Source organism: Podarcis muralis, chromosome 13 (assembly GCF_964188315.1).
Source record: "Podarcis muralis chromosome 13, rPodMur119.hap1.1, whole genome shotgun sequence".
NCBI classification, from domain to species: domain Eukaryota; kingdom Metazoa; phylum Chordata; class Lepidosauria; order Squamata; family Lacertidae; genus Podarcis; species Podarcis muralis.
Window position 1 is genome coordinate 21,486,501 of NC_135667.1, and position 12,195 is coordinate 21,498,695.

The 12,195-nt window shown below is 45.8% G+C and overlaps 1 long non-coding RNA gene across 1 annotated transcript; it reads right to left on the bottom strand.

The window, feature by feature from the left end:
* Positions 1-7,444: 7,444 nt before the first annotated feature.
* On the bottom strand, positions 7,445-12,169 carry LOC114581441 (uncharacterized). Its single transcript, XR_003703334.2, has 3 exons — positions 11,820-12,169; positions 8,696-10,815; positions 7,445-8,595 (listed from the first exon to the last, which is right to left on the bottom strand). It is a non-coding gene; the product is annotated as an uncharacterized LOC114581441 (long non-coding RNA).
* Between the last annotated feature and the right edge of the window lie 26 nt (positions 12,170-12,195).

Below are 12,195 nucleotides of genomic sequence, written 5' to 3' on the forward strand. Positions count from 1 at the left end.
GGACTTAATGGTCTTAGCGAAGGCTCTTTAGATAGTAGTGTAGTTTTACTCCAGTTACTTCAAGTGTGTCTCACAGGGGCCTCCCTTCTTTGATGGTAATGGCCCATTTCACATGCCACAGTAAACTGTAGTTAATGGTTTACCCTAAACACAAAGGTGGCTCCTGGTTCACTCCTTCCCTACTGCAAGCAAGGACAACGATCCAAGATTACTGGCTTTGAGTTACATCCGAATTGGGAATAGTGGTTTGTTTTGCTCAGACAAACCATGATAGATAAGCCAAGAGCAATCCTATACATCACATTGGGGCTTGTTTGGAATGAAAGAAACCACAATCCCCAGTTCAGAAACAGAGCTAGGCCAGTGATTGATTGCTCCTGCCTGAGCTAGGTGTAGATCGAAAGGAGAGTGTGTTCACAGTTAGCCATTGACTACGGTTTACCTTATGTGTGAATGTAGTCTTATTAGCATATAACACTCAGCCAAACCATGCCTGCACATAAATGAGCAAGCATGAATGAGCAAGAACAAACCTTGGCTACAGCTCATGGATTGTTTGGAGCGAGACAAACCATGAGCCGAGGTTTGCACAAAGAGTGGTACCTTGGTTCTCAAATACCTCAGTGCTCAAACAACTTGGAACCCAAACACTGCAAACCCGGAAGTAATTGTTCTGGTTTGCGAACATTTTTCGGAAGCTGAACTTGCTCCATTTTGAGTGTTAAGCTTCCACTTTGAGTGCCACACTTCCGTTCTGAGTGTTACGCTGAGGTCAGTCTGTTTTTCCTATTTATTTTGCGTTTTTGTTTTTGTGGCTCTTTTTGTTTTGTTTTTGTGACTGTGTGGAACCCAGTTCAGCTACTGATTGATGGATTGTGTGACTGCAGTACATCATTTATTGCTTTCATTTTATGGCTCAGTAGTCTCGTTAGACAGTAAAATTCATGTTAAATTGCTGTTTTAGGGGTTGTTTTTAAAAGTTTGGAACAGATTAATCCATTTTTCATTACTTTCTATGGGAAAGCATGCCTTGGTTTTGGAACGCTTTGGTTTTGGAACGGATTTCCTGAATGGATTAAGTCTGAGAACCAAGGTACCACTGTCATGGTAAACCAAAACCATAGCTTAGCTCCAAGTAGTATAGGAGCAACAGGAGCAGGGGAGGAGCGAAGTGGCAGCGTTTTTTGCTCTGTCCCTGTTCACGCTAAATCATGCTTTGGCTTAGTGTTGTGTGTGGGCCACACCATTGTGTAAGTATTTCATTTCAAAATGTGCTCAACCAGATTTCAAGTAGCAGAGCAGGGGAAAGCGTGGAGCCCCTTCAACCAGGGCAGATATGATTGAATTACTGTATTTTTCGCTCTATAGGACGCACCGGACCATAGGATGCACTGGACCATAGGAGGGGGAGAACAGGGGAAAAAATTCTCCCCCTCTCTGCTCAGCGCCCCTTCAGCGAAGCAGCAGGAGAAACGGAGCCCCTTCCATTTCTCCTCCCGCTTCACTGAAGGGGTGCAGCACAGAGAGGGAAAACTGTGCAGCACCTCTCCAGCGAAGCGACGCCTGGAGAGCAAGAGGGATCGGTGTGCACTGACCCCCTCTCACTCTCCAGGCTTCAGGCAGTTATCCGCAAGCTCCCGGAGCGCAGCGGGAGTTCCCACTGCACTCCGGGGGCTTCAGGCGGCTTCAGCGAAAGCAACGCGAAGCCTCCGGAGCGCGGGGGGAGCTCTCCCTCTGTGCTTCGGAGGCTTCGCATTGCTATCGCTGAAGCCAAGGAGCCTGCATTCGCTCCATAAGACGCACACACATTTCGCCTTAATTTTTAAAGGGGAAAAAGTTCGTCTTATAGAGTGAAAAATACGGTAAATGGAAAATTTCATGTGTTTGCTGCCTCTGTTTGTATCTGATATATGAAACACACCATGGTTTGTTGATTTGGGCTCTCACACTCCCCTCCACATATGATGGTTAAAGTTTCTGCAGTTCTTTGTGACATTCCAACTCAGCAAACTGTATTTAGCAAGCCAGGATATCAAACCAAGATTGGATATAAAATCTGGAGTATCAAATTCAGGATCCTGGTGTGTGCAAGCCATGCTTTGTGCTAGCCTGTGATCATGATGACGAACCGCTGTTTGATATGACATCTGAACAGGGGCGGTTTTTAAAACTGTTGTTATGGTTAGCCAAAAATCTACTATCATATTAAACAGCTGACACGTTTTCACTTTGTGTGTGGATGTTTCTCAAATCTAGTTAAAATCCTGACATCAGCACCTGGCATACTATAGCAAATGCCATGCTCTACAAACCCTGGAGAGCCAGTGGCTACTGATGCCAACTTCCTTTTAAAATAACATACAATGAAGTGTTTCCTTTAAAAAACATTTTAGGGCTCAGAACTCTGAAGCAAAGCACTGGCTGAAGTGACTGCAGCTGCTGCTATCTTCTTTCCCCCCGGAATGCTTCTGTGTTCCATGCTCCGAGGCATTCTGGGAAAATTAAGCTGATAGTAGCTGCTATGACTCTGGGACGTGGGTGGCACTGTGGGTTAAACCACAGAGCCTAGGACTTGCTGATCAGAAGGTCTGCGGTTCAAATCCCCGCGACGGGGTGAGCTCCCGTTGCTTGGTCCCTGCTCCTGCCAACCTAGCAGTTCGAAAGCACGTCAAAGTGCAAGTAGATAAATAGGTACCGCTCCGGTGGGAAGGTAAACGGCGTTTCCGTGCACTGCTCTGGCCACATGACCCGGAAGCTGTACGCCGGCTCCCTCGGCCAATAAAGCAAGATGAGCGCCGCAACCCCAGAGTTGGTCACGACTGGACCTAATGGTCAGGGGTCCCTTTACCTTTACCTTTAGCTGCTATGACTACATTGCTTGGCAGTTCTCTTCAGAGTGTTGGCTGTCTGCTGCTGCCTGCCCCTCCTGGGATATAGCTCAGTGGCAAAGCATCCGCCTTGCATGCTAGTGGTCTCTGGCTCAATCCCCACCATCTCCAGGTAGGGCTGGGGATATCTCCCCCGCTCTAATCCTGGAGAGCTGATGCCAGTCACTGAGTTAGATGGACCAATGGTCTGATTTGGTATAAGGCAACTTTCTATATTCCCAGATCCACTTCTTTTTCCTCCTTTTCCCCCTTTTGCATAATATCTCTAAAGGCTGCAAACCATTATTTTAAACCGTAAACTGGTGCTTTGGTAGAAAGCCAAGGCCAGTTATGGAAAAAGAAAGTACAGTAGCCTCCTGAGAGCTGTTCCCTGTGTGACAAGAATTGATGCCTGGCTTAGATTGTGCAGGAAATCTACTTTTATTGCCTCTGCCACTTGTCTGCACTGGACTTTTAGTTCTGACAACAGGCCAGAATAGAAACCAGTTGGGTCTGTCCCTGGGCCTTTAGTGCAAGAGGGAGGCACCCACAGGTTAGGAAGAATCCTGAAGTTTGTAAGCATACAAAAAACAAACAAACCCAAAACACTTTTTTTTGGGGGGGGGGGGGAGGGAGTTACTTACTGGATTGGGGAAGAAATACCGTAATGGTCCAATCAGGACTGAACATGCCTGGTGACCACAGAATGTTGACTGACTGCTGGAGGAAAATATCAGAGAACCGTGTGTGTGTGTGTGTGTGTGTGTGTGTGACCGTGGTCCTGAACAGGAGCATTCTAACACTGCAATGCTTTGTTGTAGCTCCCACTTACTCCCTCCATGTCTGATGCTCAGGTCTGAGTGGTGATGTTTAAATGGCCAAACTGGTACCATCCATGCACAAGAGGGAGGTAGCAGCATGTTCAGGGAAATCCCAAGGTTTGCAAAACTAAAATAAACTCTTTTTTGGGGGCTAACTGGGGCTGATGGCAATTGGAGTCCAACAGAGTCTGGAGAGTCGCAGCTTCTCCAACCTTTTGCTAATTGCTATAGACCAAGAGTGAGGAGGGTGTGCCCCCCCCCATATTGTTGGACTTGTAATAATAAAATTTAAGGTCTTATATATATATAATAAATGTTCATAAATGTACCAACCAAGCACGTACATAGATCAGCACAGGAAGACCGACCTGAAACCATTTTGACTCCCAAACTGACCAAATGTTTTCTCTGCAAGCAGGGAGGGGGTCAGGGAGCCTTCCTGTTGTTTCAGGAATTGGGAAATCACCATCTCAAAGGGTGACACACTACCAGGAAAGGCAATCAGAAAAGGCATTATCAGATAACCTGGCAGACAGGAAAAACAACAACATTCAAATTTCTGTTGTAGACCACCTTTTCTGTGATGTAGGTATGATGTTTGTGGGGGGTGGTCTTGGGTTACACCCCTTCTGTGATGTATGTATGATGTATGGAGGGGTGGTCTTGAGCTCCAGGGCAGGGAATTTAAAATGTCTATATAAGGCCTTGTGCACCATTGTTCGAGGTCCTCCTCCTTTCCTTCGTGTGGTTGTGAGCACCCTGTTGCAACAGTTTAATATGGATCAGGTTTACTAGCTGCTTTGCTTCTCAATATTCTCTGGTTGGCCTCTGTTATTTTCTCCTACCAATAGGGAACCCATGTAAGGACTCTATACGGGCTCTTGGATACCCCATAGGGGAAAAGGGGCAGATTTTGTTTACAACAGACTCCAACTCCCATCAGCTCCAGACAGTCCACCAAAGGTCAGGGTTGATGGGAATTGTGGTCCGGCAGCATCTGCAGGGCCAACAAATATCTGGAAGGTCACACCTTCAGCACCTCTGCTCAACATGTTAGCAATGAACCACCGGAAGGCAAAAGTAGGGACACACGCATAGCAGACACAAATTTTCCAGAAACCAAGACTGCTTTTGATAAATAGGAGCAGAGCACATGCTTCATTTTGTGAGTGAGTCCTGTTGCGTCACAGTCCTTGCCTCTAGGGGTGAGAGACAGTTGTTCCAGGATGTTGTTTTGAAAAACCTAGAGCCCAAACCCCCAGCTGGGCTGAATTGTCAGCAACTCAGAGCTGACCATGAGTCAGTTATTTGGAGCCAAGTCAAACCTGAGTATCAAGGAACTAGTTTATATAGGATGACATGTTCCTTTACACAACCAGCACACACAAACCCAGGTCACTGTGGAAGTCCAAGTGGGCTGTGTGCCATCGTGCTCTGCGTGCGAGAGAAGCTGAGGATGAGTGAACCTGAGGGAACCTTTCAATGAGGAAAGGCGAGGTGGTTGCCTCAGGTGCAAGATTCTGGGAGCCATTAAGAGTGGCAGAATGGGAGACAGATGGTACTTGATCCACATGAAGCAGCCACGGAAGCCTGCCATTTTGAACAGAGGAGCCATTGTTAGGGAGGCATTGCTCTTTCATGCTATTTTTTTGTTCATCAATATGGCTCCCAAGTTGGTTCCCCCCTTCTGCCTCTGGGTGCCAGGTGCAAAACACTCATAAAAATGCATCTGGAACCTTGTAAATGTTGTGCACATGTTGAAATGGTGCAAAGCTTACTGGATGGCCTTGGGTCGTTCACTATCTCTCATATTCACCCCCCCCCCCCGCATAGGCGTCTTTGGAAGATAATGCATGTGGACCAAGTATGCCACTGTAGCACTCTGGAGGAAGCGCAGAATCAGAATAAATAATAGATGTGTCCCTGGCATGATTTTTTAAAAAATAACTATCAAATTTGATATCCTTCCCTTTTGTAGAGGAACATGCAGTGGCATTCATGAACATTTTTCCATTCTAGCCTTATAAGAAACCTGCCAGGTAAGCTTGGCTGAAAAAAAAGATAACCCCTGAGATCACCCAGCGAATTTCATGGCTAAGTGGGGAATGTCCTAGTACAACACTCTTATCCAGGCTACCTCAAACTCAGCCCTCCAGATGTTTTTGGCCTACAACTCCCATGATCCCTGGCTAGCAGGACCAGTGGTCAGGGATGATAGGAATTGTAGTCTCAAAAACATCTGGAGGGCTGAGTTTGAGGAAGCCTGCTCTTATCAATACACTCACTGGCTCACAGGGCTGGTGCCAAGCTTGAATGGACCGCCTGTGGCACTGAGGGGTGCCCTGGGTTCCTACCGCCATACCCCTGGCATTGCCAGTGGTTTTTGTAGCCACTTGGTACAACAGCTGCCTGCCACCCTCTTCCCTTTGGGTGGGGTTACATGGCAAGGTTGCAATGGGATGGAAACTGAGCAGCTGATTGACTCTGGGAAACTGCCATACTTAATCTCCCACCATTCAATGCCTGGGCTGCAACATTAGACGCTGAGCAATGTATTGCAGGAGATAAAACATGGTGGAAGCCCTACACTGATCAATGCAACCCCTTCAGATCAGTGGCGTAGCGTGGGGGGTGCAGGGGGGGCCGGCCGCACCGGGTGCAACATCTGGGGTTAGGGCAAATCCACAGGTTAGGGGGCGCAAATCCACGGGTTAGGGGGCGCAAATTACTTGCCTTGCCCCGGGTCCTGACAACCCACGCTACGCCACTGCTTCAGATGTCAAGCAGATAAAGAATTACACAACTTTTAGAAGACATGTGAAGGCAGCCCTGTATCGGAAGGTTTTTTAACACTTGATGTTTGTATTATGTATATGCTGTAAGCCACCCAGAGTGGCTGGGGAAACCCAGCTGGATAGATAGGGTAGAAATAATATTTATTTTTATTTTTATTCAGGCTAGACTTGTCCAAGCTGTGGCAAGGGCCCAGCCCCAGTAGGCCTGAGTTTGTTGAGTGCTGACGTATATATTCACCCAGTCTGCTCCCTCAGTTATTTGAGGATCCACCTGTCGGGAAGATGGTTGTGTGTGTGTGTGGCTTAGGCCTCTGCTCACTTTTCTGCTGGAGTCATTATCTTGGAATCTGCCTCCAGGAACTGCTTGTTCCTTGGCTTTGATCCCACAAATAACACAGGAGCATAGCTTTGTGTTTGCCTGGCAGCACTGATGGGCGGAGTGCTTTTGGAGCCCATGGCTACAATTGCCTCTGTTTCCAATTCCCCTCCTGAATTCGTGGAGGGATCTTCCCTGGGGATTTGCTTGCCCGTGTGAGCTCCTTAATTATGTCCAAGGTGTCCTTCTTACAACCTGCCCAGTGGGAAGGAGTTCTTGCTGCCTCCCCTCCTCTGCCCTTCCGTCTCTTCCTGCACATCGAAACTCAGAGTTCTGCGTAAGCAGGTGCCGCTGTTCTCAGTCAGTGTTCCAGAGAACAATGGGATGGTGACCTCTTTTTAATGGTTCTGCTTTTGGGTGGAGAAAGTGGATGGAGATATTTTTCTCTTTCCCTCCTCTCTCTTGACACTAATACATGGGTTCACTAGTTAATGGGAATAGCAGCAACAGCTAGAAGGGTTGCTTATCTACATTAGTCTGCCACAGTGAAGCGCCTTGTGACACCTTCAAGTCAACCCATTTTATTGTGGCATGAGGATTATGGCGCACTTCGTTGGCTTAAACACAAAAAGAGACTGCCATAAAATTTGCACATGCTAATAGATGCACGTTTGGAAAGAATGATTATGATTTAGATAGAAATTTAATTTTGGGTATCAAATGGCAGGACAAAATTCCAGACAAATATGTGCTCTCCTAAGCGCACATTCCCAGCGTGTTGGCATTCCTGTCTCAGCAATGTCTACATTGGCTTGGTCATATCCACAGAATGGAAGGTGGCAGGATCCCCAAGGACGTGCTCTATGGGGAGCTGGCTTCTGGCACCCGGCCTGTTGGCAGACCAACTCTGAGTTCCAAAGATGTCTGCAAACATGACATGAAGGCTGGCAAACCCACTGTGGCATGACTTCGGAACTTGTAGCATAGTTGTATAGCTCCATGATCTTGCTCTGGAACAACCTAATGCTTAGTGAGGAATATAAACTATATGTCTGTCATGTGAGATGGCAGGGAACCTGTAGCCCTCCAGATATTTCTGGACTCCAAATCCCACCAATGGTCCCAATCCCAATGGGCAGGGGTTATGAGAGTTATAGTTCAGCAAGTGCCACAGGTTTCCACCCCATTGTGTGCTATTAATGTGTGTGCTTTTTATCCGAGATGGCCACACAGTTTAAAGGATTTCAGGCCCACGTAATATTGGCAGCGATAGAGTTGATATTCCCTTCTGTGGCTGCATATGCACAATGCACTTAACACACATGACTTCCCCCAGAATACCAGGAAATGTAGTTTAAAGGTCCTGGGAATTGCAGTTCTGAGGGAGTGAACTACAGGTCCCAGGATTCTTTGAGGGGAGGTGATGTGCTTTAAATGTAGAGTGTGTATGCAGCCTGTGTTGCTTTATAATTTTGAGTCTGAGTGTGAGGTAAAAAAGAATTCATCTTTTGTCGTTTACTGTCACTACATTGTGCAATAGCCTCTGACTATAAATTCTTAAAGTCTGGCTGGTTTCTGCCTGAGAAAACATAGCGAGTCTTGCATTTTATGCCTCTGGAGGTTTAAGACCAACAGTGCCCAGTCTCCATGTTGTGGACAGTGAAGTGGCGACAGTCTTCCAACCGTAATTCCATTTCTGTGCAAACAGGAGTAACAGGAATACCTTCTGATTCTTAACAGTGGTTCAGGCAGGAGGCAGGATGTTTTATTGTGGGTTGCGAAGCTATAGCTCCTTCCTGTGGTCATGACAGGAAAAGAGACGGGAGAGAGTTAAGCAGGGCATGAGAAGCCACGCAATACATATTTACGTCAACAGTATCAATAGGGCACACTTACCTTGAAGAGGCGACGCCAAAGGTTTGGGCTTCTTTTTTGTAGGATTGGTGGCTGTGTCCACACAAACAATGGCAAGGCATTTTTACAAGGGCTGTTCAAACTTCAAGAGCTACTTGATTTGAGAGCTTCACTCCTGTACTCTTCACCCACATTTTAATGAAAAGCATCACATTCCCCACATTCCTCATTGTAGGGCAGGGCGTGTTTAGTGAAATGGTACAGGGCTACCCACCGTTCCCCAGATTCTCTTGCAAGCTCTTTCTCAATAAAGCAAAAGCAACAGACACCAGTTGTGTGACTTCCTTGCAAGAAAACACTTTAACAACAACAAAAAGAGCTGTACAATTGAGGTATTCCAGTTTTTCTGTGCAACAGCATCTCTGCTCCAAACTCAACAAACCCCACGGTATTACGCACAAGCTAAAGAAAAATACAGGTGTGAGAATTGGCAAAAGAATTAATATATAGTAAGACAAATGTACAGTAATCTCCAAAATGTACAAACTCCTACTTGAATGGGAGGTTAAAGACGAGGAAGTCAAAGAAGTCAGGACTAAGTGGGCAATTGATTTGGGGGGGAAATATACCAATGTCAGCATAGGAAAGACTATAGAATACAGATTGGAAATTCACAGCCTGTTATACACTTAGGGAAAATCATATGAAAAGTTCTACAGGTGGTATATAACTCCCAGCAAGTTAGCAAAGATGTACAGAACATGCTCAAATACATGCTGGAGGTGTAAACAAGCTGAAGGGACAATGATTCATATGTGGTGGGGCTGCAATAAAATTAAAAAATTCTGGGATATGATATACAAAGAAATAATTTTTTCTTCAAACAAACTTTTACAAAAGAACTAGAAGCCTTCCTCTCGGGGATATTGGGACCACCGTTTTCAAAGGAAAAAGGAAGAATATTCTTATAAACTGCAACAGCAGTGAGAATGTTTGATGTTTGAGTGAACATGCACAGAATCAGACTAACAGAGTAAAATATGAATGGACAAGGCTGAGTTGTTAAAAACAACAAATCCCATAGCCGTGCAAATGAAACTTTTGCTTGTGATACCAGCTGAGATTCCATTACGACAATTTCCCACAGAAATTAGTTGCTAGGCTTGGGAAACTGACGTTATTCCTTCTCTTGTTTAGCTTCTTAGATATCTGAAAGCTTCTGTCATTGTCTTAATCATCTCTTCCTTGGCCAAATATGGCCAGTGGCTCCAGCTTTTCCTCATGCACCATGCATTCCAAACTCTTGATCTGCTTCCCCGCTCAGGTATATGGCAAGAACGGATGTGAAAGGTTTACTAGACATTTTGCAATGAGGAAGGCTGCCGTGCTTTCGTATTTGTAGCCCTATGCTCCAGAATTGAGTTCATTAGGTTATTACAGAGACTCTAGATAATGTTACGTCAATATTCTTACATTCTAATATTCCCATTTCCCCATCTGTCTTTTCAAGGCTTATTTTCTTGGAGGTTCTTCTAACTTGGAATGCAACTGCAGTGTCACCTATTCATGTGGGGATTGGCAACACGGCTATCAACTCACTTGTTGGAGGACTGGCCTGCGGGGCAGTTGGTGATGTGCCTGGTGAAGCCTACCTTTCTGCATTGCTTGCCCTGCATTTCCTGGCAACAGTGCCACAATTGCCAGCTCTGGCCAATTTCAAAAAAATTAAATGTTTGAAGATCAGCAGTCCAGGGTAGAGATGAATAATATACTGGCAGGTATACATAAAATCACAATATAAAATCACAAAAGACATAATAAAAATAGAAACAACCCAATATTCCCCACCCTAATATATTTTAAAAGGTCGTTGGATGTCAAAGGCCTAGTTAAAGAGGAACGTCTAAAGCCCTTAAAGGTGTATAATGAAGGCGGCAGGTGAACCTCCCTGAGGAGAGCATTCCACTCATCAGGAGCCATGGCAGAAAAGGCTCATTCTTGTGTTGCCACCCTCATGGAGGAGGCATGTGAAGAAAGACCTGAGAGGATGATCTCAGAGTCCGGGTCAGTTAATATGGGGAAGGGTGGTCCTTGAGGTCTTGCAGTCCTGAGCTGTTTAAAGCTTTCTAGGTCAAACCACGTGGAAACCGCCTCAGGAACAACTGCGTCAAGATGAACAGTAGAAACAAAAATAAGTTAATAAAGTTTGGGTGGGTTGGTGGGAGGTTGTAACTCAGCTGCGGTCTCATTTGGCCGGGCCGTTTCTGGTGACCCTTGCAAGCTCCTGGGCTGGAAGTTCCCATGTATGGCTTAGGGCAGGCTTCCTCAACCTTGGCCCTCCAGATGTTTTGAGACTACAATTCCTATCACCCCTCACCACTGGTCCTGCTAGCTAGGGATCATGGGAGTTGTAGGCCCAAAACATCTGGAGGGCCGAGGTTGAGGAAGCCTGGCTTAGGGCAGTGGTGGCCAAACTTGGCCCTCCAGCTGTTTTTTGGACTACAACTCCCATCATCCCTAGCTGACAGGACCAGTGGTCAGGGATGATGGGAATTGTAGTCCCAAAACAGCTGGAGGAACAAGTTTTGCCACCACTGGCTTAGGGCTATTCTGAGAGCTATGAAAGGTGGAGGGCTGGGTGGTTAACCCCTAGGCAACCAATACGAATATTCAGTTCAGGGCCGGATTTAGATTTGATGAGGCCCTAAGCTACTGAAGGTAATGGGGTCCTTTATTTGTCCATCTGTCCTTGTCAACAACAAATTGTTGCTGTTTTTTGTGTTGAATATATACTATATGGTAATTTATGGACCTAATAGGTATGTAGGTTTTATTTTATTTGTTTTTATCTTCTATTTTGGAAATGTACACCTTTTTTTTCTCCCTTTAATTTTTTTGGGGGCCCCCAAAAGAGTGGGGCCCTAAACTATAGCTTGTTTAGCTTATATGCAAATCTGGCAGTGATTTAATTGGTAAAAACTACATTTCCCAGAAGGTTTAGGGTCCGTATTCAGTGCATTCTGGGTAATGCAGTTTCTTAAAAAATAAAAATAAAATGTAAATGCGACTCTTGAGAATTAAACCCTGCTCGCCACGCTGCGAAGCTGAGAACATATCAGGGCTGACAAAATGGCAGAAGGCTGCATTGATGATGAGATATTGCTACCTTAACTTTCCCCAAAATCCACCGTCTGCAGCGCAACGGAAGATACACTCCACTCCCAGCCAAACTTTACATTTGGGCTTTATGGAAAGTCCCTCTAGGAATAAAATTCCCCGTTCTTTCCTCTGTGAGGGGAAACGGGAAAGAAAATGCAGCAACATCAGCTCGCAATTCATTCTGGAAGTTGTTGTCTCGCTTGTAGGAGAAGTGTGTGCGAGTGCTATGGTGCAATGGGAACAGCTGAACTACAGTTCCCGGCATGCTTCGAAGGCACGCAACATTTTGCGTCGCGATAGACGCAACGTGGTTTTTCCAAATGAAATCTCGCGAGATTTGGCTTTCTACTCCGGATTCCTCCCCTCTCCTCTCTAATTTGGGA